The sequence below is a fragment of the Pseudorca crassidens genome, chromosome 16, assembly GCF_039906515.1.
Source record: "Pseudorca crassidens isolate mPseCra1 chromosome 16, mPseCra1.hap1, whole genome shotgun sequence".
NCBI lineage: Eukaryota > Metazoa > Chordata > Mammalia > Artiodactyla > Delphinidae > Pseudorca > Pseudorca crassidens.
In genome coordinates, this window is record NC_090311.1 from 73,568,756 (window position 1) to 73,582,762 (window position 14,007).

Below are 14,007 nucleotides of genomic sequence, written 5' to 3' on the forward strand. Positions count from 1 at the left end.
TGTAAATCAACTATACTCCAATAAAAATTTAAAAAAAGCATTCTGTTCCCTAAGTTTAGGGTCAATTAAACATATTAGTACAGAGCACTTACTGCAACTGTGGACTTGGGATACAAACAGAAAATCATGAACAATCATGGCCTCCACCCTTAGAATTGAGCGTGCATTAATTTTCCCAAAGAAACTATATAAAATTTACTAAATGCACATCAATCCAAGTGACCATAAGAAGAGATTTTAGGATTCTCACTTCTTTGGAAGCTTTTCCTCAGTAAACAGTCCTGAATATTAAGTAGTCACCTTAGTCAAATCATTAGTGGGAACTTCTAGTCTCCTTCAAAGAGCTGTAAAGCTTTTTCAGGGAGTCTAAAAATACTGGAGGAACTGGACGGGCCTCCAGGATCCTGGAGGGCAGCAGTTCTCTAAGTGCAGTTTCCCAAGCCAGCAGCAGAACTGGCCTCACCCAGGACTATGTGAGAAATGAAAATTCTCAGGCACCACCCCAGACCCACTGAATCAGAAACTCAGGGGGCGGGACAGCAATCTACGCTTTAACAAACCCTCCAGATGATTCTGATACACACTCAACTCTGAGAAGCACTTAGAGAGTACAGTCCCCTCCATGTTGCAGAGAAGTTAAGAACCCTTAAAGACCATTCAGCCAAAAAGAGACTGAACAGGGACTAATACAACAGGTTCCCTGTTGCCTAATCAGATTTTCCCCTACCATACCAGAACACGCATATCTTATTTGCCGTGTTATCTCCGTGTATAAATGTAATTTCGAACCATATGTAAAAAGCTCAGAGAATTACTGGTTTGAGATATTTTCATTCTCCATGCCCCCCTTTTTTAAAAATCTGAACCTCAGGTTTTTAAAATTTAAATTTTAAATTTTAAAAATTTAAATCTAAAAATTTTTGCTCTACTAGGCTGCCAGCTCCATGAGGGCAGACACTTTGTCTTCTTTGTTTACTTCTACTTCTTTCACTTCAGAACAACGCCTGGCTCCCCAGAGGCAGTCAAAAATCACTCGATTTGAGTTAATGAATAAATGAATTTAAATTGACTTGTGCCATCACTTAAACTCAGGGATATCTTTTCTCCAACTATGTACTAAGTTACTAGAGACTCACCCTTTAATAATTTTTGAACCCACATCACCTAGTATGGTGTGATGTACCTTACCTGTCTAATAGTTGACACTATTTTTTCTGTAAAGGGCCAGAGAGTAAATAACTTTGTCTTTGCAGGACATAAGGTCTTTATTTCAACTACTCAACTCTGCCTCTGTAGCAGGAAAGTAACCACAGACAATTCGTAAATGATGGATGTGGCTGCATCCCAATAAACCTTTATTTACAAAAACTGGTGGCGGGGCAGATGTGGTCTGTGGAATGTAGTTAGCTGATCCCTGATCACAGCAAAAGAGCTAACAACTGTTATTACTTTTATATTTTAAAGACTAATTAAATTGACAGATACAAATTAAAGGCTATAAGCAGCTTTCCAATACCTATTTTTAGAAAGAGCACATTAGTGCCTGTTATTTAAAATTTATATACTCTCAGAAAATGAAAAAAGTTGTAGAGACTTACATCAATTATTCATTGACTTAGAAGCTGGTCAACATAAAGTTCATTCCGGTATCTTTTAACATCTTTAATACAGAGCTATAACCAAGGTGAACTTCAAGGAAGGGCTGCCTCCTTCACTTCATTGACCTTGTAAGTTTCAGGGCCAAGGAAGACAGTAGGAAAATGGGCATGACTTTATTACACACAATTTACTCCAGCACCCCAAAGCTATAAGGGTAATCTTCTCCACAGCACCCCAAAAGGCTTTAATAACAAATATGTCACTTTGTATTTCTCTTTTTTAAAAAAAAGAGTACTTCCTTTGTAATTACAGACCTGGCCGACGAACCACACTGTGTGGTCCCTCGAACCTCAGCGGCTGACATGAGCAAGGATAAATCACTTGGTGCTATTGTTGGGGAGAATGTCCTTTGGAAACAGAGGGAAAGAAGAGAGCCAAGAGCTGAAAGTCACCCTCTGGAGCATTATTCCGTTGCCAGAATCATGGCTATTGTTACTGGCATTCACTTTTCAAAGAGAGAATGAATTATTTCGCTGCTGTTGACACATCAGCTAACAAAATTTTTTGTTTAGCGAGTTCTATGAACTCAGCACACATTTTTCCCTCCATCCCCTTTTTATTAAATGTAACCATTGAGTGTGCTGGTAAATGTACACTGCACTAGAAAACAACGGCTTAATATATTCCTGGCCTGGTTTAGCAAAGGAGAAGAATGCTTCTCTCTCCCATCCCACCCCTGCAAACTGAGTCACAGCAAGGACCAAAGAGAACCAGACTGACATAGAAACACAGGCACAAACAACGAGCAGCCATCACGTTTGTCCCCGTAGTTTCCTGGGCTGTAGAAATGGGAACTCATTTTTCCCTCTTCCCACTGATCCTACCTCTGCCAAATTTCAATTAAGGAAGAAGGTAGGTGTTTTTCCTACCCCATCCTCTGGCAGAAGCAAGTAGCAGGCACGTCTCTAGAGATGACTTTGTTGCCTGAACGATTTGGGCTGCTTCACTTCTCAAAATGCTGACAGGCGTCATAAAATAATTTTTATAAAAACATTTGTAAACTGTGAGCCACCTCGCAAATGTCAATACATTTTATTTCACTGTTTTAAGTCTCTGCCCGCTCTAAATCATAATAGTTGATGTAATTAGGTCATATTTTATGGATATAAGCAAAAAAAAGTTTCAGTAGGGAAATGACCTCTCATGGATAAATGGATTAAATGTTGTTCGTATCTTCTTAGCTGCTGTTAGCAAACCTTCAGAGGCACTAACCAAAGGGGAAGGTCAATTTGGATGGTTATAAAGATATGACAACAGAATTATCTCTAATCTACGTAGATGCAAAAAAGAGCATCAGCACATAATTCTTCCCACTTTTCTCTCTTTCTTTCGCCCCTCTCTTCTGCCTGTGGTAACATACCTGCTCCAAATTGAAAAAAACTGTGGGAAACTATAAGCATCTACTCTGTAACACTAGGATAGCATGAGATGAAAAGGGAAAAGGGACAGAATAATTACCCACCCACCATAGACTTCCACCTCCTAACTCCCTGGATCCCGTGAAGGTGTCAGGTTACATGGCAAAGGCTATTTAAGGTTGCAGATGGAATCAAAGTTGCTAATCAGCTGATCTTAAAAACAGGGAGATTATCTTGGATTATCTAAGTGGGCTCAATATAACAACAAGGGTCCTTAAAATTAGAAGAGGGAGGCAGAAGAGGAGAGTCGGATGGAGATGTCACCATAGAAAGGCTTTGAGGGTGGACGAACAGGCCATGAGTCAAGGAATGTGGGTGGCCTCTTGGAACCAGAAAAGGAAAGAAAATGAATTCTCCTCTAGAGACCCCACAAGGGAAGACAGTCCTGCCGACACCTTGATTTTAGCCCAGTGAGACCCGTGTGGGAACTGTGACCTATAAAACCACAAGGAAATAAATTTTTGTTGTTTTAAGCTACTCAGTTTGTGGTGACATGTTACAGCAGCAATAGAAAACTAACATATTACACAATTCTGATATACCAATTCTTTTTTTTTTCTTTTTGGCTGCATTGGGTCTTCATTGCTGCATGCGGGCCTTCTCTAGTTGCAGCGAGCGGGGACTACTCTTCGTTGCGGTGCACGGGCTTCTCATCGCGGTGGCTTCTCTTGTTGCGGAGCACGGGCTCTAGGCGCCCGGGCTTCAGTAGTTGTGGCTTGTGGGCTCTTGAGCGCAGGCTCAGTAGTTGTGGCACACGGGCTTAGCTGCTCCCCAGCATGTGGGATCTTCCCAGACCAGGGCTCAAACCCGTGTCCCCTGCACTGGCAGACAAATTCTTAACCAGGGAAGTCCCTATCAATTCTTATATAATTGTATGAAGCAGGTACCATTATTATTCCCATATCACAGAGGAAGATACTATGACTAGAGAAGTTAATAACCTGTCCAAGGTCACAGAGCTAGTAAGTGGCAGGGCCAGGATTCCAACCCAGGTAGTCAGGCTCCAGTGCCCACACTGTCAGCAATAGTTTACGCTGTGAAAGATGTGAAGCTGCAGAAAACACCTCATGGACAACCACATCCTGTGGCTAAAATTTAAGGTTTTGGGATGAAGAGTCATTGGAAGATTAGAGTCATCATGTGGTCAAAGGAAGTGAAGTGGTTTGTTATGACATTTAATCAAGAATGTGGATGTATCAAAATAGGGTCATAACCGGAGACAAGAGACAATCCAATTTAAGGTCTGACTGAATCTGGGAAATAGACCAAATAAAAACACCCTTGTAAGATCTCTCAGGATTAGTCCAGCTTTCTCATTTCTTCCAGGCCATCAATCCCATCCATTTGCTGTAACTAACTTTATTTCCGTGGTTCAGCTCCTATGAAGTTACCCCTGCTCACCTTCAAGTGTCCTCCATCTCCCGGTATCTTTGCCATGACTCCCTGCACCCTTCTCCTGGGATCACGGTCCAGAAGTGGACACTGTGCTGAGCACCAGACAGAGACATCTGGATTTCACAAAGGGGGACTTAGCAAATGGTTTCTTACCCAAGGTAAGAATAAAGATGCCAAATCATGAAAAGTTCATCATGGAAGTTAAGATTTCATGCTTTCCCCTCAATGGTCAGTAAATAAAACAGAATACTTAACAATAAACAAATACAAGAAGAATGTCACTTTGGGGGAAAAAAATGATCCTATTAAAATTCAAGTGATATTGGTTAATGAATAAAACAGCTTATTCCTTAAATGACACTTCATTCATTATACCCGGGTAACAGTTTAAATCCTTCACAAAGCTTCAAAGAGCACACATTACAATGGCCACTGAACTAAAACACTAAAACTATTTTTCAATTACATCTTTTAATAAATACATGGCTTCATCAGGTATTAACTTGAAAATGAAATTTTTCTTTGGTGGAAAAATTAGGGGGAGAGGGTGCATGCCAGACATGGAGAGACATTATTTATCGCACTACAAAATCGCCAATATTCAAACAGCAATTTTTTTGCTATGCTTAAGGAATTTCAATTTTTTAATCATAAATTTATTTATGATATGTATTTTCCAATTGGCAACTGAAATAATAGTTACTTGTTTTTAAGTGAACATCAATTTAACATCACTCAATTTTTTTAACAGTTCACCTATAATTGTAATTTTATTAAGCTCTTAACAACAAAAAAAGATCTTGAAATATTTGTCCATATAACACCTTGAACCAGCTAAAGCCTTCTGCCTCAGCTTATTAGGTAGTGATAAGAATCGAAGGCATTTCTGTGACAAATATTTTACAGCAAAGGTGATACTCAATACCTGCAAGCAGTTTTGTTGTCATGGGGACCATACAGGAGAAACCATTTACATGCCAGAATTTCAAAGCCCTTGAAACACTACCTTCAAGTCTGGCTTCACTTATAACTTGGAAATCAAAACTGTAGTGACCATTTTTATTTTTAAAAAATGTATAACCCATCTGCTTTACAGAAAAAGAAGTATTGATTTCACTCTTTGAAAAGTCTTAAATTTCCTTTCCATGAAAATTCTGATGCTAGAGCATACTAACCAGGGGGATTCTGCTGCCTAGCAGGTAGTCATGGCAACTGAAGTGCACATGGTGAGCCTGCACTGAAGCTAGCATGATAAGACCACAGTTGAGAAGTCTGACGTATGTTTTCACAGCTGCTGTCTCCTTGTTTTATTTCTGTTGATATTTTAAAAGAAATTCAGCAACCTTCATCTTTTCCTTTAAGTCTACCTGAAAATCACCATCAAAATAACAATTTCTCCAAATGGTGAAATTAAATGGCGTCAGAGAAACAAAAATTCAAGCGGGGAGAAGAGGAGAGGCCCCGATCCCCAACTAGTTGGAAGCATGTATGCACCATACTATGAGCTGGCCTGGTAGTCCCACACCAGCCCACGGAAGCATCCTAGCCAGGCTCATACTAAGAGACTGGAGGAGTGTACTTTCTTAAGAAATCAGATATTATAGCCCTCCTCAGTTTGGTTCCAAGCCACCTTATTTGAAGCCTGTCTCTAACTACATTATTCCATGAGCTCTGCATTCCAGCCGGATCTGCCTGATTGTCATTCTATAAATATGCTGTGTACCTTTCTGACACACCCTTTGCCATACCCACCACCTAAATACCCTCTGAGCCATCATCCTACAAGGAGTAAATGATCTATAAAACCATGACCAGGGACTTTGTTGGCAGTCCAGTGGTTAAGACTTCGCCTTCCAATGCAGGGGGTGCGGGTTCGATCCCTGGTCAGGGAGCTAAGGTCCCACATGCCTCGCAACCAAAAAACCAAAACGTTATGAAACAGAAGCAATATTGTAACAAAATCAATAAAGACTTTAAAAATGGTCCACATCAAAAAAAAATCTTAAAAAGAAAGAAACCATGACCAATCCCCATCCAGCAAAAGTGCCTTCTGCATTGATATAATAACTCTTTTATTCATATTGCTTGTTTGACATTAACTTTATGCCTCCCAGAGTATTCCGGGGTCTAGCTTACCTCCCCATACTCTGAGAAGCCCGTAACATAAGAAGGCAGTAATAGTTCTTGATCTAATAGCTGGTGCTCTACTTACTTGGGCAACAACAGTAGAAGGAATGGCAGAAAATTAAAGAATATTGATAGCAACCAGCATCTAATAATACTGACGTATAAACCTTTAAGCAGATGAAGCCAGAGTTGTATGAGACACACTATTAGAACAGAAATTTTTTTAAAAAATCATACACGTAACCTCATGGCAGAGATGAAGAACTGTTGAAAACACCACTGAGATACAACAATCCATTCACATGGATACTTACTGGTATCAGGAAATCCTTAAAATACTCCCAGGAGCTAGAGATAGTATACTTCTCTCTAAAGAAAATGCTTAAAGATATTTTTCTCCTAAAGCTTTTTTCCAGACAGCTTTCTGACAAAATATACACATACAAAATGAAGTATGATACTTGGGCATGAAGTATCAATAATACTGCAACTAGAAAAAAAAAAACAGAAATTTTCAAAGTGACTACTTTGGCCACTTGGGACATCATCATTAGAAACTTTTATTTAAAGCCATAATAAAACTGAATATCCATAAAGATGATACAAACAGATGGAGAGATATACCATGTTCCTGGATTAGAAGAATCAACATTGTAAAAATGACTCTTCTACCCAAAGCAATCTACAAATTCAACACAATTCCTATCAAACTACCAATGGCATTTTTCAAAGAACAAGAAGAAACAATTTCACAATTTGTATGGAAACACAAAAGATCCCAAATAGCCAAAGCAATGTTGAGAAAGAAAAACAGAGCTGGAGGAACCAGGCTCCCTGACTTCAGACCATACTACAAAGCTACAGTAATTAAGACAGTATGGTACTGGCACAAAAACAGAAATATAGACCAACGGAACAGGATAGAAGGCCCAGAGATAAATCCACACAAACATGGTCACCATATCTTTGATCAAGGAGGCAAGAATATACAATGGAGAAAAGACAGCCTCTTCAATAAGTGGTGCTGGGAAAACTGGACAGCTACATGTAAAAGGATGAAATTAGAACACTTCCTAACACCATACACAAAAATAAACTCAAAATGGATTAAAGACCTAAATGTAAGGCCAGATACTATAAAACTCTTAGAGGGGGACTTCCCTGGTGGCACAGTGGTTAAGAATCTGCCTGCCAATGCAGGGGACATGGGTTTGATCCCTGGTCCAGGAAGATCCCACATGCCATGGAACAACTAAGCGCATGTGCCACAACTACCGAGCCCGTGCCCAAGAGCCCATGAGCCGCAACTACTGAGCCCATGTGCTGCAACTACTGAAGCCTGTGTGCCTAGAGCCCATGCTCCACAACAAGAGAAGCCACTGCAATGAGAAGCCTGTGCACTGAAACAAAGAGTAGCCCCCGCTCGCCACAACTAGAGAAAGCCCATGTGCAGCAACAAAGACCCAATGCAACCAAAAATAAACAATTAATTAATTAATTAATTAATTAATAAAAATAAAACTCCTAGAGGAAAACAGAGGCAGAACACTCTATGACATAAATCACAGCAAGATCCTTTTTGACCCACCTCCCAGAGAAATGGAAATAAAAACAAAAATAAACAAATGGGACCTAATGAAACTTAAAAGCTTTTACACAGCAAAGGAAACCATAAACAAGATGAAAAGACAACCCTGAGAATGGGAGAAAATATTTGCAAACGAATCAACAGACAAAGGATTAATCTCCAAAATATATAAACAGCTCATGCAGCTCAATATTAAAAAAACAAACAACCCAATCCAAAAATGGGCAGAAGACCTAAATAGACATTTCTCCAAAGAAGATATATAGATTGCCAACACACATGAAAAGATGCTCAACATCACGAATCATTAGAGAAATACAAATCAAAACTACAATGAGGTTTCACCTCACACTGGTCAGAATGGCCATCATCAAAAAATCTACAAACAATAAATGCTGGAGAGGGTCTGGAGAAAAGGGAACCCTCCTGCACTGTTGGTGGGAATGTAAATTGATACAGCTGCTATGGAGAACAGTATGGAGGTCCCTTAAAAAACTAAAATTAGAACTACCATATGACCCAGCAATCCCACTCCCGGGCATATACCCTGGGAAAACCATAATTCAAAAAGAGTCATGTACCACAATGTTCACTGCAGCTCTATTTACAATAGCCAGGACATGGAAGCAACCTAAGTGTCCATCAACAGATGAATGGATAGAGAAGATGTGGCACATATATACAATGGAATATTACTCAGCCATAAAATGAAACGAAACTGAGTTATTTGTAGTGAGATGGATGGACCTAGAGTCTGTCATACAGAGTGAAGTTAGAAAGAGAAAAACAAATACCGTATGCTAACACATATATATGGAATCTAAAAAAAAAAAAAAAAATGGTAATGATGAAACTAGTTGCAGGGCAGGAATAAAGAGGTAGACGTAGAGAATGGACTTGATGACATGGGGTGGGAGGGCGAAGCTGGGGTGAAGTGAGAGTAGCATCGACGTATATACACTACCAAATGTAACATAGATAGCTAGTGGGAAGCAGCCGAATAGCACAGGGAGATCAGCTCGTTGCTTTGTGACCACCTAGAGGGGTGGGATAGGGAGGGTGGGAGGGTAGACGCAAGAGGGAGAGGATATGGGAATATAAGTATACGTACAGCTGACTCATTTTGTTATACAGCAGAAACTAACACATCGTTGTAAAGCAATTACACACCAATAAAGATGTTAAAAAAAATTTGAATATCCAAACTTTAATGGCTTGTTTTATAACAGAAAAAGTTACAGTTCTGTCAGGTCCAAAATATGCTTTTCGTGTCTTTTTTGTATTCCAACCGCTTGCCCAACATCTCCACCAACCACCTCAAATGCAACAAGTCCAAACTCAAATGGCTTCCACACACAAAAAACAAAACCAGAACTGCTCCTTCACTCCTATTTCCTATTTCAGTTAGAAGCGCCAGCAACTGTGGTCAGTCAGACCAGAAGCCGTTAAGTCAGCCTTGACTTGTTTCTCGGCCTCAAACCCTAAAGCCAACAATTTCAATAGGGAAACAGTATCACATAAAATAAACAGCATGGAATTAAATATAAGGGCTTCTTATTAACTATAAAATCCTTGGACAACATATTTAATCTTTTTAACTCTCTGTGAGGATATGATTCGTGTTAAGACTTTAAAAAAACAGGTGTTGAGATAGATTTCTATTATACTATTATTGTTCTCTTGGAGCTCACAGAGCATGTTAACAGATTAAAGGTGATGGGAAATAACATAATGAGAACAAAAGCTGTTTCACTTTAATTACTCTTTCGCAAATTTACTTGACTTCTTTTAACATCTTTATTGGAGTATAATTGCTTTACATTGTTGTGTTAGTTTCTGCTCTATAACAAACTGAATCAGCTATACGTATATTTATGATCCCATATACCCTCCCTCTTGCGTCTCCCTCCCTCCCACCCTCCCTATCCCACCCCTCTAGGTGGTCACAAAGCACCGAGCTGATCTCCCCGTGCTATGCGGCTGCTTCCCACTAGCTATCTCTTTACACTTTGGTAGTGTATATATGTCCATGCCACTCTCTCACTTCGTCCCAGCTTACCCTTCCCCTCCCCATACTTGACTTATTTTTAAGGAATGAACTGACATTTTTTCTTCTAAAAACAAAAAATCACTTGCGAAATACTTTACTAACCTCTTTGGTGGGCTTGGCTCTGTGACTGTGTGTGGGGAAACGTAGGTCTTTTGGGATGTCACTCTGTGCTGCATCCCCTCCCAGATGTCCCACCAGGCCTAGGGTGTCTGGGGGCTCTGTGGTATGTGCCCACCCTTTCTCTCCATTAGCCTTTCACTTTGGGTCCAAAACGCTGCTCAGGGCAGCTTCTGCCCAGGGTGGGACTAAACAGGACGGGTTTTCTTTTGTGTGTGTGTGTGTGTGTGTGTGTGTGTGTGTGTGTGTGTGTGTGTGTGTGTGTGTATTTTTTCTTTCTTTTTTTTAAATGAAGTATAGTTGAATTACAATGTTGTGCCCATCTCTGCTGTACAGGAAAGTGACTCAGTTATACACATAAAGACATTCTTTTTTCATATTCTTTTCCATTATGGTTTATCACAGGATATTGAACATAGTTCCCTGTGCTATACAGTAGGACCTTGTTGTTTATCCATGCTGTATATAATAGTTTGCATCTGCTAACCCCAAACTCCTGGTCTTTCCCTCCCCAGCAGTACTATTCACAATAGCCAAAATATGGAAACAACCTAAATGTCCATCGATAGATGAATGGATAAAGAAGATGTGGTACACACATACAATGGAATACTACTCAGCCATAAAAAAGAACGAAACAATGCCATTTGCAGCAACATGGATGCAACTAGGATGGATTTTCTTTTGATGAAAGAGATGCCAGAAAGAGGAACCATTCCCTTGAGTGTGTAATGCAGCACATTAGAGAATAAAGCTCCTGTTTCTATGCTTTAAAAAAAGGTTTAAATATGGGGGTAAAGCTCATGTAATATCATGCACATCCCATATTAATTAAAATCCTTTCTCCTGCAAACCAATCCTATTGCCTAAGTATCTCACTCTTAAGCTCTTTTGTTCCTATTTCTGTCCCCACGTCTCATCTCTCAACTATATCTATCCTCTCACCTCCTCCACCCAGACACCTCTCTAAAATATAGATGAGGGACTTCCCTGGTGGCCCAGGGACTAAGACTCTGCGCTCCCAATGCAGGGGGCCCAGGTTCCATCCCTGGTCATGGAACTAGATCCCACATGATGCAACTAAGAGCCCTCATGCCACAACTAAAAGATACCACGTGCGGCAACTAAGACCTGGCATAGCCAAATAAATAAATCTTTTTTAAAATAAAATAAAATTTTTAAAAAGTACAGATGTGAACACTGCCTTCCAAGTGAAGAACACACTCCTTAAGATTCACACACCCTTCTCAATTTGGCCCAAATCCTCTTCCAGTATCTTGACATACCGCTGCCCACTGGTGGCCACTCTCCCACAGGTCTGGGGGCAGCTTTCACACTGTCATTTCTTATGGTCCCAGCAGCTAATTTTTTTTTTTTTACCGTTAATGAAATACATGTGCTCTCAGGGCTCTGCCTTTTCACGTATGGCTCCCTTGGTCTGTAAAAGCCACCCCACACCCATCCTGTTCTGTATCTGGCAAACAATTCATCCTTCAAAGCCAACCCAAATGTCACTTCTTCTATGAGGTCTTCCAGAATGAGTTAGTCACTCCTTCTGTGGACTCCCATGGCACTCTGTTCTCAGCTCTGTCCTGGGGAGCTATTAAAACTCAAGAACAAAAGTGAAAGACATCAACACTGATTTCGAAATTATTAATTCCTGATGAGTTTTTTCCACCAAAATCCCAGGCACTCCATATCTTCTCTTGATTACACACACACACACACACACACACACACACACACACAATCCAGGGAAATACTGGGAACAAAAAGCCTCAATATAATCAAATAAATTCAGAAACCATCAGAATCATCCGAATGAATCAGACCTGACCTCATTTTGAAATACCTGCAAACTCTTAAATGTCAAAGGAATTTCGGGGAACAGCCAAAAAATTTTAAGACTCTAAGTTTCCAAAATATAATTTCTAAATTGTAACAGTCTTTTCTTTACACATGTGTAAAACTTTTAGAATTCAATGGGGAAATAAACCTTCATTTCCAAAGTTAACTTTGAAGTTGGGAAATCAAAACATATGCTATTTCCAGGCACTGGTCATAATAATAATCGCTACCATTTGCTGGGGGCCTTGTGCTAGGGCTCCTCGGGAGACTTGCTGCAGATTCCTGCACGTGAATCCTGCAGCTACTCATGCAGTATAAGTCATAACTCCTATCTTACAGATAAGGAAGTTGGTCAAAAAGATTAAGGGAACCCAAAAAGACATTATCCAGTGCGGACTCAAATCCAGGCCCTCTGACTCCCTGGCCCAGACACACATTCTATAAGCTTCAATACAGAATCAAAGCTAGGCCAACTGGATGACTTCTCTATAGAGCCAATAACCAAACACCTGCTCAGACTGTCCACTTCAAAGGGGCAGCCTTCTGTAACCAGGGGGCTTTAACATGAGCCACTCACCTAGGATTTATATACTAAGCTCCCAGAGTACTAAAAAAAGTTATCGAAAGTATTTTTACTTCCTCTTAAAGGGAGAAACTTTAAAATTTCCTGAGAAAATGATATATAAATATTTTTAATTTGACAGAACTATAAACTTAATTTAAGGAAGATCGATTCTAAGAACAAAGGAGCTTGTTGAGCTAAGATTTATATTATCTCAAAAACGAACACGAGGGGGAAAATCTTGCAGTTCATGTAAGAGTTGTTGGAAATAAAGTATAGAAAATATTAAACCAAGGTTTTGTAAATCCAGTTCTATTTTTCTTTACTTCTCCAATCAAATCAATGCTTCTCATCTTGGCTAAACATGACAAAAAATTTAGACTTCCATTTCCCTCATACTACTCCGCTCACTTCTCTTTTGTCAAGTACTAGGTAATCATAAAGAGTACAGTGCTTTAGTAAGTCTCCCATTAACATGAGAATTCTATATCATAACACTGACCTTGACTGTAACTACTCTGTAAATACATATTTATCTTCATATACAGTCTTTCTTTAATAAGAATGGAGATAATTTTAAAATTTGTTTGCTTATTTATACTTTCCAAAAAATACACCAGTAAATCACAGATACATGCACTGGAAAGACAGCATTGTAGTCCTCCTGAATTTTATGGAAATTTAGTCAGTCATAAATGCTCCAAACTGACCAATATTTTCACCTCTGTGATGACTCACACACGTTATCTGGTACTTGATTTTTCACAAGAATAAGAAGTGCAAGAAAAAAGAGCATGCTACGTTTGATGAAGTAATGAATAAAGCAAGTCCAAATGTAATCACAGAATTCTACATATTATTTAAATTATTTATGAGAGAAGAAATATATGATAAGCAAAGTAATAAAAAAAAATTTAACACTCTGTCCCATTTTAGTGAGTCAACACCTACTGTTGAATGCCTGGTATGTACCACATACCACCCTTCAGGGATGTAGTGGGCTATGCCTCTCATAGAGAATAAACACAGTAAACAAATAATGACAAGTGTGATATGGAAACCACAGAGGAGGAGAAATATAGGGTTCTTTGGGTTTTGCATAAGGTAAGATCTGAAGAGTAAACAGAAGTAGGCAGAGTAGCAAACAAGAAGTTTCCCGGTGAAAGAAATAATGAAACTGAGCAGGACCCTGTGGGGCTCCTGGGCACAAAAGCCTTTCTGTGTCCCTTTCCCTGAGTTCCAA

The 14,007-nt window shown here is 39.5% G+C and overlaps 1 protein-coding gene across 16 annotated transcripts in view; it reads right to left on the minus strand.

Moving 5' to 3' along the window:
* The window catches only part of BICC1 (BicC family RNA binding protein 1), a 302,473-nt gene that overhangs the window by 81,959 nt on the left and 206,507 nt on the right, over positions 1-14,007 (minus strand). The window contains exon 1 of one of the 16 annotated variants that reach the window (XM_067710921.1): positions 10,340-10,482. The exons of the other annotated variants lie outside the window; for them this stretch is intronic. The gene's annotated coding sequence lies outside the window, so the exon portion shown is untranslated. Of the gene's footprint in view, positions 1-10,339; positions 10,483-14,007 lie in introns of those variants that run through there. 16 annotated transcript variants of the gene reach the window in all.